Below are 17,124 nucleotides of genomic sequence, written 5' to 3'. Positions count from 1 at the left end.
TATAATATATAATATATGAATGGGGTCAGTCTCTTTCTCTCTCTCCCCCCTCTCTGGAGGCAAATGCCTGGTGAAGGTATCTATCTCAGATTAGATAAATGGCAAGTTATGCCCTCCCTACGTGGGACCACCCACATGGTGAAGGTGTATGTCACATGGCACAAGCAGGAAGCTAAGCAGGTGCAACCCTGTCAGGAACTGGATGGACAAAGTAGGGGACCAAAATCAGCAGTGTAACCTTTTGCTGTATTGTCCATCTGAAAGTGATTGGAGTGCATGAAAAGAAACTATCTCAACAGCCCAATAGAGAGAAAGACCCCAACCCAATTGGATAATATATAATATATGAATGGGGTCAGTCTCTTTCTCTCTCTCCCCCCTCTCTAGAGGCAAATGCCTGGTGGAGGTATCTATCTCAGATTAGATAAATGGCAAGTTATGCCCTCCCTATGTGGGACCACCCACATGGTGAAGGTGTATGTCACATGGCACAAGCAGGAAGCTAAGCAGGTGCAACCCTGGTCAGGAACTGGATGGGCAAAGTAGGGGACCAAAATCAGCCATGTAACCTTTTGCTGTATTGTCCATCTGAAAGTGATTGGAGGGCATGAAAAGAAACTATCTCAACAGCCCAATGGAGAGAAAGACCCCAACCCAATTGGATAATATATAATACATAATATATAATATATGAATGGGGTCAGTCTCTTTCTCTCTCTCCCCACTTTCTGGAGGCAAATGCCTGGTGGAGGTATCTATCTCAGATTAGATAAATGGCAAGTTATGCCCTCCCTATGTGGGACCACCCACATGGTGAAGGTGTATGTCACATGGCACAAGCAGGAAGCTAAGCAGGTGCAACCCTGGTCAGGAACTGGATGGGCAAAGCAGGGGACCAAAATCAGTGGTGTAACCTTTTGCTGTATTGTCCATCTGAAAGTGATTGGAGGGCATGAAACTATCTCAACAGCCCAATGGAGAGAAAGACCCCAACCAAATTGGATAATATATAATATATGAACAGGGTCAGTCTCTTTCTCTCTCTCCCCCCTCTCTGGAGGCAAATGCCTGGTGGAGGTATCTATCTCAGATTAGATAAATGGCAAGTTATGCCCTCCCTATGTGGGGCCACCCACATGGTGAAGGTGTATGTCACATGGCATAAGCAGGTGCAACCCTGGTCAGGAACTGGATGGGCAAAGTAGGGGACCAAACTCAGTGGTGTAACCTTTTGCTGTATTGTCCATCTGAAAGTGATTGGAAGGCATGAAACTATCTCAACAGCCCAATAGAGAGAAAGACCCCAACCCAATTGGATAATATATAATATATAATATATGAATGGGGTCAGTCTCTTTCTCTCTCTCCCCCCTCTCTGGAGGCAAATGCCTGGTGAAGGTATCTATCTCAGATTAGATAAATGGCAAGTTATGCCCTCCCTATGTGGGGCCACCCACATGGTGAAGGTGTATGTCACATGGCATAAGCAGGTGCAACCCTGGTCAGGAACTGGATGGGCAAAGTAGGGGACAAAACTCAGTGGTGTAACCTTTTGCTGTATTGTCCATCTGAAAGTGATTCGAAGGCATGAAACTATCTCAACAGCCCAATAGAGAGAAAGACCCCAACCCAATTGGATAATATATAATATATGAATGGGGTCAGTCTCTTTCTCTCTCTCCCCCCTCTCTGGAGGCAAATGCCTGGTGAAGGTATCTATCTCAGATTAGATAAATGGCAAGTTATGCCCTCCCTACGTGGGACCACCCACATGGTGAAGGTGTATGTCACATGGCACAAGCAGGAAGCTAAGCAGGTGCAACCCTGTCAGGAACTGGATGGACAAAGTAGAGGACCAAAATCAGCAGTGTAACCTTTTGCTGTATTGTCCATCTGAAAGTGATTGGAGTGCATGAAAAGAAACTATCTCAACAGCCCAATAGAGAGAAAGACCCCAACCCAATTGGATAATATATAATATATGAACAGGGTCAGTCTCTTTCTCTCTCTCCCCCCTCTCTGGAGGCAAATGCCTGGTGGAGGTATCTATCTCAGATTAGATAAATGGCAAGTTATGCCCTCCCTATGTGGGGCCACCCACATGGTGAAGGTGTATGTCACATGGCATAAGCAGGTGCAACCCTGGTCAGGAACTGGATGGGCAAAGTAGGGGACCAAACTCAGTGGTGTAACCTTTTGCTGTATTGTCCATCTGAAAGTGATTGGAAGGCATGAAACTATCTCAACAGCCCAATAGAGAGAAAGACCCCAACCCAATTGGATAATATATAATATATGAATGGGGTCAGTCTCTTTCTCTCTCTCCCCCCTCTCTGGAGGCAAATGCCTGGTGAAGGTATCTATCTCAGATTAGATAAATGGCAAGTTATGCCCTCCCTACGTGGGACCACCCACATGGTGAAGGTGTATGTCACATGGCACAAGCAGGAAGCTAAGCAGGTGCAACCCTGTCAGGAACTGGATGGACAAAGTAGAGGACCAAAATCAGCAGTGTAACCTTTTGCTGTATTGTCCATCTGAAAGTGATTGGAGTGCATGAAAAGAAACTATCTCAACAGCCCAATAGAGAGAAAGACCCCAACCCAATTGGATAATATATAATATATGAATGGGGTCAGTCTCTTTCTCTCTCTCCCCCCTCTCTGGAGGCAAATGCCTGGTGGAGGTATCTATCTCAGATTAGATAAATGGCAAGTTATGCCCTCCCTATGTGGGACCACCCACATGGTGAAGGTGTATGTCACATGGCACAAGCAGGAAGCTAAGCAGGTGCAACCCTGGTCAGGAACTGGATGGGCAAAGCAGGGGACCAAAATCAGTGGTGTAACCTTTTGCTGTATTGTCCATCTGAAAGTGATTGGAGGGCATGAAACTATCTCAACAGCCCAATGGAGAGAAAGACCCCAACCAAATTGGATAATATATAATATATGAATGGGGTCAGTCTCTTTCTCTCTCTCCCCCCTCTCTGGAGGCAAATGCCTGGTGGAGGTATCTATCTCAGATTAGATAAATGGCAAGTTATGCCCTCCCTATGTGGGACCACCCACATGGTGAAGGTGTATGTCACATGGCACAAGCAGGAAGCTAAGCAGGTGCAACCCTGGTCAGGAACTGGATGGGCAAAGTAGGGGACCAAAATCAGCCATGTAACCTTTTGCTGTATTGTCCATCTGAAAGTGATTGGAGGGCATGAAAAGAAACTATCTCAACAGCCCAATGGAGAGAAAGACCACAACCCAATTGGATAATATATAATATATGAATGGGGTCAGTCTCTTTCTCTCTCTCCCCCCTCTCTGGAGGCAAATGCCTGGTGGAGGTATCTATCTCAGATTAGATAAATGGCAAGTTATGCCCTCCCTATGTGGGGCCACCCAAGTGGTGAAGGTGTATGTCACATGGCAAAAGCAGGAAGCTAAGCAGGTTCAACCCTGGTCAGGAACTGGATGGGCAAAGTAGGGGACCAAAATCAGCCATGTAACCTTTTGCTGAATTGTCCATCTGAAAGTGATTGGAGGGCATGAAAAGAAACTATCTCAACAGCCCAATGGAGAGAAAGACCCCAACCCAATTGGATAATATATAATACATAATATATAATATATGAATGGGGTCAGTCTCTTTCTCTCTCTCCCCACTTTCTGGAGGCAAATGCCTGGTGGAGGTATCTATCTCAGATTAGATAAATGGCAAGTTATGCCCTCCCTATGTGGGACCACCCACATGGTGAAGGTGTATGTCACATGGCACAAGCAGGAAGCTAAGCAGGTGCAACCCTGGTCAGGAACTGGATGGGCAAAGCAGGAGACCAAAATCAGTGATGTAACCTTTTGCTGTTTTGTCCATCTGAAAGTGATTGGAGGGCATGAAACTATCTCAACAGCCCAAGGGAGAGAAAGACCCCAACCCAATTGGATAATATATAATATATGAATGGGGTCAGTCTCTTTCTCTCTCTCCCCCCTCTCTGGAGGCAAATGCCTGGTGGAGGTATCTATCTCAGATTAGATAAATGGCAAGTTATGCCCACCCTACACAGGGCCACCCACATGGTAAAGGTGTATGTCACATGGCAAAAGCAGGAAGCTAAGCAGGTGCAACCCTGGTCAGGAACTGGATGTGCAAAGTAGGGGACCAAAATCAGCAGTGTAACCTTTTGCTGTATTGTCCATCTGAAAGTGATTGGAGGGCATGAAAAGAAACTATCTCAACAACCCAATGGAGAGAAAGACCCCAACCCAATTGGATAATATATGTTTCAACATTTTTTATTGATGATTGACAAAATTAACCATTTAGTTTCAGTCTTATGCATGAATGCCTTCAATACACTCTCAGGATAATTACAGCAGTAAAGTCCATCATCAAAATTTTTACCCTTTTCTCCCTACCTCCCTAACCCACCCTCTTCCTTCCTCTGTTGGATCTATGGTTACTAGATACCATGTATAAACAAACACACAACAGAGCAATCTGCATCAGCAAATACATAGAACACATCAATAACATTGTTTAAACACAATTATGTTAGACTGTTTCCCCCTTTCCGGTAACCCGATTGACCTTTATCCATCTCCACCGGTCAATAAACAATAAGTTTACTTTAAACTGTGAGTACAATCTAACTTAAATTAACTGTGTAACCTGCTGCAAGTGATTGTCTTCTTTCCCTCCCCCCCCCCTCCCTGTGGACTATTCAGGTGTTCAAATATTCAGAATATAGCTGCGGCCTTTGGAAGGCATGGTTAACCACAAAGGTTCCCATTGTGTGCGGAATTTCTCCCCTTCTTCCGATTCCAACGAGTGGACACCACATCTTTCTAATTTCATTTGATAGATTAACTGTGTTCTCCAGTATGTCAGTGGTGGTTTCAGGTCAGTCAGCCAGTATTTTAAAATAGTGGAAATCCCATGTAATGATGTCAAATGCATGAACCGTTTAAACCCTGGAGGAGGTGGCCCCGTGAATTTATACTTATAGAACAAGAGAAGGGGGTCTCGAACCACTGTACATCCCCACATTTGTTGCAATGTTTGAGTGATCTCCCCCCAGAACTCCTCGATCAAGGGGCATCCCCAGAACATGTGACCTAAGCCCGCCTCTCCTCTTCCACATCTAGGACAGGTCCCATCACAAGTTTCCATTACATGTGCCGCCCTCTCAGGTGGCATATATGTTCTTAATAGAAATCTATATTGTCTCTCACACTGTGTAACTGGTAACTGCAACCGGTATAATTTTTTAATAAACTCCTTACATATATCCGTCGTTATTTCAGCTTCTAGTTCCTTTGACCAATCTCGAGCTAATCTCCCATAATCTATTTCCGAGGTAGAGTCTTTTAGCTGTTGGTGATGGAACCTGAGAGGAACTGACAACTGAGCCCCCAGTGTGTATGTCTCTTTTAGAGTGTCAATTACATCCTCTGTTAAGTCGGTCCACAACAGCGATGCTATGTAATGTTTCAACTGCAAATATTCAAAATAATGCCTCTCTTGTATGCCAAATTCTTCCACCAATTTCTGGAAAGGTTTTATTTTCCCCTCCTCATCGACTACATGTGTTAAATAAAGAATGCCCTTCGTGGCCCATTGACTAAAGATGCTGTTGCCCTGTCCCGGAGGAAAGTCGGGGTTATTCGTGATGGCTAATAGTGGGGTGGTTTTAGTCGTGAAGTGATGTTTCCTACACACCCACCGCCATGTGTTCCTAAGTGATTGTAACAGGGGGTGCTTCTTAAATGCAAGTGCTGGTAGTCGGGTGCCCGAATGTAACAAATAACTAAAGTGTGTTCGGGGGAAAATAGTAGTCTCTATCCCTGTAGCCGAAAATTCTTGGGTACCCCGATACCAGTCGTTTATATGGCGCATTGCACTAGCAATTGATAAGTTCCTTATGCTCAGGAGTCCCATTCCCCCTTGTTCCCGTGGTGTTGTAATCACTGACATCGGTAATCTGGGACGTTTCCCCTTCCATAGGAATCTCTGAATCTGCCTGTCCAAGGCCTTCTCGTCTTTCCCTTTCAAGTATAGGGGTAGCTGTTGGAAGAGATACAGCCATCTCGGGGCTATAATCATGTTGAAGAGAGCGATTCTACCCCATATTGATAAAGGTAAAGTCTGCCACAAAGATAATCTCTGTTTCGTACTTTCCATCAGGGGGCCCACATTGATTCTGTACAGTGAGGTCCCATCCCGAGGGATCATTGTTCCTAAATATTTTAAGGCCTTCTCTGCCCACTGTAATGGGAAAATCCCTTGCCATCTCTCCCGTATGGCGTTGTCTACTGCCAGTGCCCCGGACTTCTGCAAGTTCAGAGCAAATCCCGTGAGCCTGCCGAACTCCTCCACGGCATCTAGGACATATTGCAGTGACTTCCGGGGTTCACGAAGAACCAGGAAAATATCATCAGCATATGCTAACGTTTTGACCTCCTCTCCTTTCAGCTGTACCCCTCTAATCTCCCGGGAGCCATTCAGAAGTCTTATTAGGGGCTCCAAGGAAAGGTCAAAGAGGAACGGGGACAGGGGACATCCCTGTCTCGTTCCTCGCATGACTGGGAACCATTCTGACTGACTACCATTTGCTATGATCCGTGCGCCCAGACCTGTGTACAGTACCCGGATGATCCGTATGACCTCTTCCGGCAGTCCCATCCACTCCAATGACTGCAACAGATACCCCCAATTGACATGATCAAACGCCTTGGAGGCATCTAAACTCACTAGCATCAGGGGGTCATTATTGCTCCTACAGTGTGCCATAGCAAGGAGGATTTTCCGTACATGTAAAACTGAATGTCTTTTTGGTATGAATCCAACTTGTGCAGCATCCACCAGAGTTGAAATGTGTTCTGCTAATCTATTAGCTATTATTTTGAGAAGAGTTTAATGTCTACATTAATGAGCGATATTGGGCGGTAGGAGTCGGGATCTGATGCCTCCTTTCCTGGCTTTAATATTAGAGTAATTAAGGCTGTGTTTTCATGTTTCGGGAACTCCCCCCTCACTGTCACTTCTTGAAAATAATCAAGTAAAGTAGGAATCAGAGGCAGTTGTAGTGCTTTGTAGAACTCACCCGAGAACCCGTCTATCCCAGGCGCCGAGTTATGTTTTAGACCTCGGATAGCCCTCTGAAGTTCCCTCGACTGTAAGGGTTGGGCTAAATGGTCCCGGGCTTCTGAAGTTAATTTTGGCATCCCGGCTCTAGTCATAAGTGTTTCTACCTCATGTTGTGAAGGTGAGCCAGATGAGTCATACAGTTCTCTAAAATATGTCTGTACTATTTCCAAAATGTCTGCAGTTTTATTCTTTACTTCTCCCTTCTCATTCTGCATGGCCGTAATAGTCCGGTTTCCCGCCCATGGCCGAATTAACTTTGCTAGCATGCCCCCTTGTTTGTTACCATGTTTGTGTAGCCTATATTTATAAAATGTTAATCCTCTTTGTGTCTGTTCGTGTATTAATGCGTTTAGGGTGGTCTGTAGTGCCTCATAATTGTCCCTATTGGCCTGGGTCGGGGAGTGCTGATATGCATGCCTTGCTCTGCCCAATCGGTCGGACAGATTAATGATACTGGCTGCGATTTTCCGCTTTCTTGCCGTTACATAAGAGATGATCTCCCCCCGCATCACCGCCTTTGCAGTGCACCAGAACAGAGTTGGGTCGGATTTGTGTTCCTGATTATGTAAGGTGAATTCCTCCCACTTTTTGTGTAAGAACTTCGTAAAATCTGTATTTTTTTATTAAATAATTTGGGAATCTCCATGTCCTGGCTGTCTGACTTCCCTTTTGATCGGTCCACTGAAACCACACTGGTGAGTGGTCTGAGATCAGCTCTTGTTCTATCCCTGCTGCTGTTACATTGGGAAAGCTCTGGCTAGATATGAACATGTAGTCTAAACGGGCCCAGGACCCGTGAGCTCTAGATCTGTGAGTGTAGTCTTTTACCTCGGGGAACAGAGACCTCCAAACATCCACCACTCCCAGATCAGAGGCGAACGTCGAGAGGACCCCCCCATCCCCAGCTCCCTCCACCCCTTCACTCCGTCTTCCCGTACAGTCCATATTTGGATTCATCAATATATTCATGTCTCCAGTAATTATTAATCTCTTGTCTCTGTATGGTAACATAATGCGTAATAGCTCTGAAAAGAAATCAGGAGTGGAGGGAGTCGGCGCATATACAGATAGCAAGAATATTTCAGACCCTTGTAAATTAAGTTTAACTAATAGATATCTGCCATTCTCATCCCGTAACATGACCTCTGATGTGTAAACAAGGTGTTTGCGATATAGGATCGCCACCCCCCCCTCTTCTTTTACCTGATGACACATAGTCTACGTGTCCTACCCATGTTCTCTGTAATTTCTGATGTTCTTCATCAGAGAGTCTGGTTTCCTGTATGCAGGCAATGTCAGCACCCAGTCTCTTCAGATGTGTGAGGATCTTCCCCCGCTTTAGTGGGGATGAAACTCCGCCCACATTCCATGTAATTATTTTATAGCTTGGCGAGCCCAGTTATCAAACATTCTCCCAGTGTATCCTTCTTGTTAATCTTGTTGGTGCCCGGATCCCAGCCCTTCTCCGGACCCAACCAAGTCTTTCCATTATTCCACTTCCCTTCCTTATTAGTTCCACAGCCTTCTATCTTATGTACCCAATTAGAACAGTCCACATTCATCCCTACCCTCCCCCCCTCCCCCCATCCTTTACCTTGTATCAACTTATCTCGTTCTAACCATTCCTCTTCCCCCCCCTGAAATTCCCCAACATAACTATTGTGTAGTGACGTCATCTGTCGCCACCAAGGTCACTTCTCTGCGTTGGCCCCCGCTCCCCTGTGATCTTAATATTTATATAACCTCTCAAACATTCAGTCAACTTTAACTCTTAACCTCTGTGGTCCGTTTCAGCCCACAAGCCACCAGAACACCAATTTCAAAGTAACAGATACCAAATTAGTCCATACCCAGTCTTGTTTCATGAAGCCTCTTCCTGATGACCCAGTTCTCTGTTTATGTAGTCCATGGCCCAATTTCTCTGAAGTAAAGGAGTTCCACTTCCCATCTTTCTGGATTTTGAGAGTTGCTGGGTATGCCAGTGTGAAGCGGATTTTCTTCTCCGCCAATGTTGAGCATGCCGCATGAAACCGCCTTCTCTTTTCTTGCAGACCTGCTGAGTAATCAGGAAAAATTAGAATCCGTTGGTCATCGTATTGTAAAGTGTCCCTTTTTGATCTGAATCCTTGCATAATCTCTTCTTTATGGATATAGTATGTATTTTTATAATGACCACGCGGGGCTTCTGCTTCTCTGCTTGAAACCTTCCCAGCCGGTGTGCTCTCTCAATGCAGAATCCCCCGCTACTGTCTGAAAGGGCAAATCTTGTTGTAGCCATTTTTTCTAAAATAGGACCCAAGTTCTTTTCAGTTATCGATTCTGGAAGTCCAACCAGCCTCAGGTTTGAGCGCCGTGCTCTGTTTTCAAGATCTTCCAGTTTCTCTGCTTGTGCCCTAAGCTCTTGTTCTATGGTAGTCATTCGCGGCTGGTTAGCGTTACCCGCGTCTTCCACGCTGGACACTCTTTGTTCTAATTCGTGTGTCCGCTTTGTTAACTCTGCCATGTTGGCGTCCAGCTTCACCAAATGGTTTGCCAATGATTGAAATCTTGGTTCCAAGGCTGCCACTACCGCCGTAGTCAGCTGGGTAATTTGTCGTTCTGAGAACTCCTCGTTGTTCCTCGCCCACTGGTCCGCCATCTTGGGCTCCGCCGGCGAGGGAGGTAGTTTCCCTTTTTCCACTTTTACGCTTCGTTTGGACGTTCCGGTCGGCATAGGGACCAGAAAAGGTTCCATGCACCCTCTAACCGTCTGGGTTGAGTTCGGGTTCCGATTATTTGCTGTTTTAGTTAGCTGGCCGAGCAGTTAGAGGAGCGGGGGCCCGGAGCTCAGCTTCTATGCTGTTAACGCTCCCAGCGCGTCACGTGACCTCCCTCCATAATGATGTTTATAAACTGAGCATTTCAGGTGAAGCCTCACATATGGCGCAAGTAAGGAAGAATGATGGTAAATGTAGTCTGGAAATCTGGCACCGCCGCCTGGGACATCGTGATTGTAAGGTGATCCAGGATCTTTACAGTAAGCAACTGGCCACCGGCATTCAGATAAGTGCAGATGCTGGTAATATGGAGAAATGCATAGACTGTGTTACTCAAAAAGGTGTAAGACCCTCATTTCCTGCATACACAGGAAATAGGAGTAATAAAGTGCTGGACTTAATACACAGTGACTTATGTGGACCGTTTAATATCCCATCATTGGGAAATAACAGATTTGTGCTAATATTCTTGGATGATTTCTCTAGATATTGTGTGGCCTATTTGCTGAAAGAAAAAAGTCAAGTCACAGACATGCTGAAGAAATACGTAGCCATGGTGAGCAATAAATTTGAAAGAAAACCAAAGGTTCTTCAGACCGACAATGGGGTGAGTTCACTTCACAAAGCATGCGCACATTTCTAGAACAAGAAGGCATTCAGCATATCACAACAGTAGCTTATACACCAGAGCAAAATTCTGTTGCAGAGAGAAAATTTAGGTCACTTGTGGAAATGACCAGATGTATGCTGTCAGATAGCAATCTCCCTAAAAGACTATGGGGGGAAGCCATTCTCACAGCAGTGTACCTACAAAACAGAATGCCAACTAAAGGCGCTGAGCGCACACCACATGAGACATGGCATGGTAGGAAGCCAAACCTGTCACACATAAGAACATTTGGAAGTACAGCATATGCTCATGTACCAAAGCAAAGAAGGCATAAGCTGGATTCCACAACAGAAAGGGGCATTTTAGTTGGCTATGCTCCAGGACACAAAGGATATAGAATTTTGAATCTGAAAACTGGCATTGTTGGCATAAGACATGTTACATATTTTGATGAAAACAAAAGGGTTGATAAAGGCTGGATTATCCCAGATGAGCCTTATCATCCAGAATATGAAACTAGAACCATAATAGACATGCCAGTGTATATAAATGCCATACCAAGGCAGATGTCTGAAAGCAACTCATCTGTATCTAACGAGGAACAGGCAGAGGAAACAGACACAGAAAGGATCATTGAAGAAGACAGTACAGTTGGAGAAGGGGAATCAATTGGAGAAGAACTCTCAGATTTAGAGGATGCGGAAAGGTCAGACCAACCTGTTGTCAGACGCTCATCCAGGGAAAACAAAGGTGTTCCACCCCCAAGACTGTCTTACCTAACAAAGTCAGCAGAAGCTCAAGAGCCCTTAACATGGGATGAGATTGAGAAAATGCCAGCAGAAGAAGCTGCTGAATGGCATAAAGCTGCACAAGAAGAAATTGATGCATTGGATAAAAATAATACTTGGATTCTTACAAAATTACCTCCTGGCAAGAAAGCTATAGGATGCAAATGGGTATTCAAGTTAAAAAGGAATGCACAAGGAAAAGTGGAAAGGTATAAAGCCAGATTAGTGGCAAAGGGATATCTTCAAAAATATGGAGAAGATTTTGATGAAGTGTTTGCACCTGTAGTGAAACACACGACAATCAGAACACTTCTGAGCATTGCAGTCTCAAAAGGCATGCAAGTCAACCACATTGATGTGAAACAGCGTTTCTTCACGGAGATATAACTGAAGACTTGTACATAGAACAACCAACAGGTTTCATAAATACAAAACAAAGACAGCTAGTGTGTAAATTAAACAAAGGTCTTTATGGATTAAAGCAAAGTGCAAAATGTTGGAATGATAAATTGCATGAAATATTGACAAATTTAGGATTTAAGCAAGGTGAAGCAGATAAATGTTTGTACACTAGGTGCACAAATGGACAATATGCATACATTTTAGCTTTTGTTGATGATCTGCTCATTGCAAGCAAAAGTGAGCAAGAGTACAAGGACATTGTAAAATATTTAAACCACAATGTTGAGATAAAAGAACTTGGTAATGTGTCATACTATCTTGGTATAGAAATTGAGAAACAAAATGATGGTTCTTATCTTCTAAGCCAGAAGCAGAAAATAAATGAGCTTATTGAAAGTTTAGGTATGCAAGATGCCCAAGTTGTAAGCACTCCCATGATCACTGATTTTCTGAAGGATGAAACAGTAAGAGAACCTTTACCAGATAACATCCAATATAGATCAGCCATAGGTAAGCTTTTATATCTAGCTACCACATACAGGGCTGATATAGCAAATGCAGTAGGAATTTTGAGCAGAAGGGTCAGCTCACCTACCAAATCAGATTGGACTGCAGTTAAAAGGATGGTAAGGTATTTAAAGGGTACCATTGATTGTAAATTAAAGATTTCAGCCAATAGTAATCCAAAACTAATATGTTACTGTGATTCAGATTGGGCAGGGGATCATTCTGATTATAAATCCACAAGTGGATATGTGTTTATGTATGGAAATGTACACATTTCATGGGCCAGTCATAAACAAAGTATTGTGAGTCTGTCTTCTACAGAAGCTGAATATGTGGCCGTATCGGAAGCGTGCAGAGAACTGATGTGGATTGAAAAACTTTTGCTGGATTTCGGAATAGCTGAAAAGAGACCAATCCAGTTAATGGAAGATAATCAGAGCTGCATCCGACTGTCACAGAATGACAAGGTTCAGTCACGTACCAAGCACATCGCAACGAAATACCACAACGTGCGAGAGTTGGCGAAAGAAGGGGTCATCAGTCTACACTATTGTCACACCAGTGAGATGACAGCTGACATCATGACCAAACCGTTACCCAGAGAACATTTTGTGAATCTGCGTATAAAGCTTGGACTTTGTATGAATAAATAATTGCATGACAGTTATGCATGAGAAGGGGTTTGTTGGAATGTATTGTATTTTAACATGCATTGCCTGTCAGCAATCTATTTCTCTGTGATTACTCTGTGACCTCTGATGTGAATTACTTAGAGAGGTCACACTGCTATGCAACTTCCTGTGGGGGTCAGATGCAGCACATGCAGCACATGGAGCACATGGAGCTCATGATCTCTCCTAACCTGAGAGGATCTATGGTGGTGTGAGCATCCATTACCATCTAAGCACATGGAAGGAGCTGATAATACAAATGTATAATATGTATATATAAGCCTGTCTGATTATAATCTAACTACAAACTGTGAGTAAACAGATGTTTTGTTACTTCAACTTTAAAGTGACTCAGCAGTGAATTATTCAGGGGTGAATGAGAGAGAGATGAAGAAAGAAATTAACATTTCTAAAGCTGAAGCTGTGTGTACTAAGATCTGCTAATTATTTACTACAAATAATCCAACAGCATGGCCATACTCCTTATGAGATCCACGCATTAGAATTTATGTGCCCCACTTTACAGAATATGCTTAGAAAGTTGCATGTATAAATTCTAATTAGTGTCAATATTTGCTTGTTATTGACCAATTATTGGTGCCGATTGGCTTGTTAATCAATTAAGTTGTGCGCATAATTTAGCCAAATTTGCGCATGCAACTTTAGTCACTATATATAGGATCCAGGCCTTAATGTGTGGTAAGTGCAGCACAGAAACTACCAAATGCCTCCCATGCTCTCCTCTGCCAATTAGCAGCTATTTAACATATTAAGTTACACACACAACCGACACTAGTCTATAACTTGAGCGTGCGTCTTTGCGTGCTAAACATAAAATTGTGTGCACAAGTGTATAGAATTAGAAAATAGATGCTTAACACAGAGTAGTAAAAGGACCTGATTATCTCACATCCCAAGATATTTTAATTTCCTAAGGGATGTCTCATGAAATGCCCAGTGAAAATCCACGTAGAACACATTATGAGTGGCATGTTAGATAGGACATATTTTTATTATTATTTTTTTTTAATTTGTTTCATTTGTATCCCACATTTTCCCACCTATTTGCAGGCTCAATGTGGCTTACATAGTACCGTAAAGGCATTCACCAATTCCGGTATAAACAATTATACAGTGATGTTGTGGTAGAATGAGGTTCATGTGAAACAGACACATTAGGGAATTGTATAGAGGAAGAGTTACGTTTTGTCCATTACATGCTTTGGTTTCGTAGTGTTGCAGGGTTCAGGCATTTAAGTTGGGTAGGTAGGGTATGCCTTTTGAACAGGTAAGTTTTTAGTGATTTCCGGAAGTTTAGGTGGTTATACGTTGTTTTCACGGCTTTTGGTAATGCGTTCCATAGTTGTGTGCTTATGTAGGAAAAGCTGGATGCATGAGTTGATTTGTATTTGAGTCCTTTGCAGCTTGGGTAGTGGAGGTTTAGATATGTTCGTGTTGATCCGGTTGTATTTCTGATTAGTAGGTCGATAAGGTCTGTCATGTGTCCCAGGGCCTCGCCGTAGATAATTTTATGGACCAGGGTGCAGATTTTGAAAGCAATACGTTCTTTGATTGGGAGCCAGTGCAATTTTTCTCAGAGGGGTTTGGCGCTTTCGAATCACGTTTTTCCAAATATAAGCCTGGCTGCCATGTTTTGAGCGGTCTGAAGTTTCTTTATGAATTGTTCTTTACCTCCCGCATAAATTCCATTGCAGTAGTCTACATGGCTTAGTACCATTGATTGTATCAGGTTGCTGTTTGTGGTTTCCATTTTCATTATGTTATTCGTCCATCCACCACTATTAATATTATTTATGCTTTTATCTTTAAGATGCATCCTTGTGCACATCTGCACATTTTATGCTTTTTTGTCTCAAATTGATTTCGTTCCTAATATTAGTACCACATTGATCACATATTTTCGAGGAATTAAAATACACACATAGAGAGCATGGTTTTTGTAGATTATTTTTGCAAATACTAACATCACCTACTCATAGTATTATTCAATCCGTATATATTTACACACACTTCTATAACCATGTAGCTTTCCTTTGTGCTGTTTGTCTAGTCTATAGATAATCATATGACCATATGCTAATTTGTCATGATCTATAGGATGATAGTCATATCTGACACTACAATCATCATACAGCTGACAATTGAATACATACTACAAGCTGTATTTCATAAGGTTCGTGGGTTCATCTACATATCATTTTAGACTCTTGTCTTTATTTTATATCCATTGTTAATCTGTTTTTCCATGAACTGTCCATGTATATCTATTTAGCAGTTATGCTTGTTTTATGTTTCTGCTATATATCCATATACAGTGGGGGAAATAAGTATTTGATCCCTTGCTGATTTTGTAAGTTTGCCCACTGACAAAGACATGAGCAGCCCATAATTGAAGGGTAGGTTATTGGTAACAGTGAGAGATAGCACATCACAAATTAAATCCGGAAAATCACATTGTGGAAAGTATATGAATTTATTTGCATTCTGCAGAGGGAAATAAGTATTTGATCCCCCACCAACCAGTAAGAGATCTGGCCCCTACAGACCAGGTAGATGCTCCAAATCAACTCGTTACCTGCATGACAGACAGCTGTCGGCAATGGTCACCTGTATGAAAGACACCTGTCCACAGACTCAGTGAATCAGTCAGACTCTAACCTCTACAAAATGGCCAAGAGCAAGGAGCTGTCTAAGGATGTCAGGGACAAGATCATACACCTGCACAAGGCTGGAATGGGCTACAAAACCATCAGTAAGACGCTGGGCGAGAAGGAGACAACTGTTGGTGCCATAGTAAGAAAATGGAAGAAGTACAAAATGACTGTCAATCGACAAAGATCTGGGGCTCCACGCAAAATCTCACCTCGTGGGGTATCCTTGATCATGAGGAAGGTTAGAAATCAGCCTACAACTACAAGGGGGGAACTTGTCAATGATCTCAAGGCAGCTGGGACCACTGTCACCACGAAAACCATAGCACATTACGACATAACGGATTGCAATCCTGCAGTGCCCGCAAGGTCCCCCTGCTCCGGAAGGCACATGTGACGGCCCGTCTGAAGTTTGCCAGTGAACACCTGGATGATGCCGAGAGTGATTGGGAGAAGGTGCTGTGGTCAGATGAGACAAAAATTGAGCTCTTTGGCATGAACTCAACTCGCCGTGTTTGGAGGAAGAGAAATGCTGCCTATGACCCAAAGAACACCGTCCCCACTGTCAAGCATGGAGGTGGAAATGTTATGTTTTGGGGGTGTTTCTCTGCTAAGGGCACAGGACTACTTCACCGCATCAATGGGAGAATGGATGGGGCCATGTACCGTACAATTCTGAGTGACAACCTCCTTCCCTCCGCCAGGGCCTTAAAAATGGGTCGTGGCTGGGTCTTCCAGCACGACAATGACCCAAAACATACAGCCAAGGCAACAAAGGAGTGGCTCAGGAAGAAGCACATTAGGGTCATGGAGTGGCCTAGCCAGTCACCAGACCTTAATCCCATTGAAAACTTATGGAGGGAGCTGAAGCTGCGAGTTGCCAAGCGACAGCCCAGAACTCTTAATGATTTAGAGATGATCTGCAAAGAGGAGTGGACCAAAATTCCTCCTGACATGTGTGCAAACCTCATCATCAACTACAGAAGACGTCTGACCGCTGTGCTTGCCAACAAGGGTTTTGCCACCAAGTATTAGGTCTTGTTTGCCAGAGGGATTAAATACTTATTTCCCTCTGCAGAATGCAAATAAATTCATATACTTTCCACAATGTGATTTTCCGGATTTAATTTGTGATGTGCTATCTCTCACTGTTACCAATAACCTACCCTTCAATTATGGGCTGCTCATGTCTTTGTCAGTGGGCAAACTTACAAAATCAGCAAGGGATCAAATACTTATTTCCCCCACTGTATATTTATTCATATATGGGATTGTATATGTCTTAAATTGTATGCAACACTGATTTATAAAAATTCTTAAATCAATTTTTATGCGTGTGTGTATATATATGCATATATATGTATGTTTGTGTATGTATGTGTATATACATACTATTTTTTAAATAGAAATGATATACATATATTATTTTGAATTTTATGTATAATCTTATAAACAATTATTTACATATATATTTTTTTTATATATGTGTGATTATCATTTTTAGATATGCATCTTTTTATATATGTGATATCATTGTACAAATGTTTTTATCTTACATATATTTTTTTAAAC

Source organism: Microcaecilia unicolor, chromosome 2 (genome assembly GCF_901765095.1).
Source record: "Microcaecilia unicolor chromosome 2, aMicUni1.1, whole genome shotgun sequence".
Taxonomy (NCBI): domain Eukaryota; kingdom Metazoa; phylum Chordata; class Amphibia; order Gymnophiona; family Siphonopidae; genus Microcaecilia; species Microcaecilia unicolor.
Note: the sequence above shows the minus strand (reverse complement) of the source record.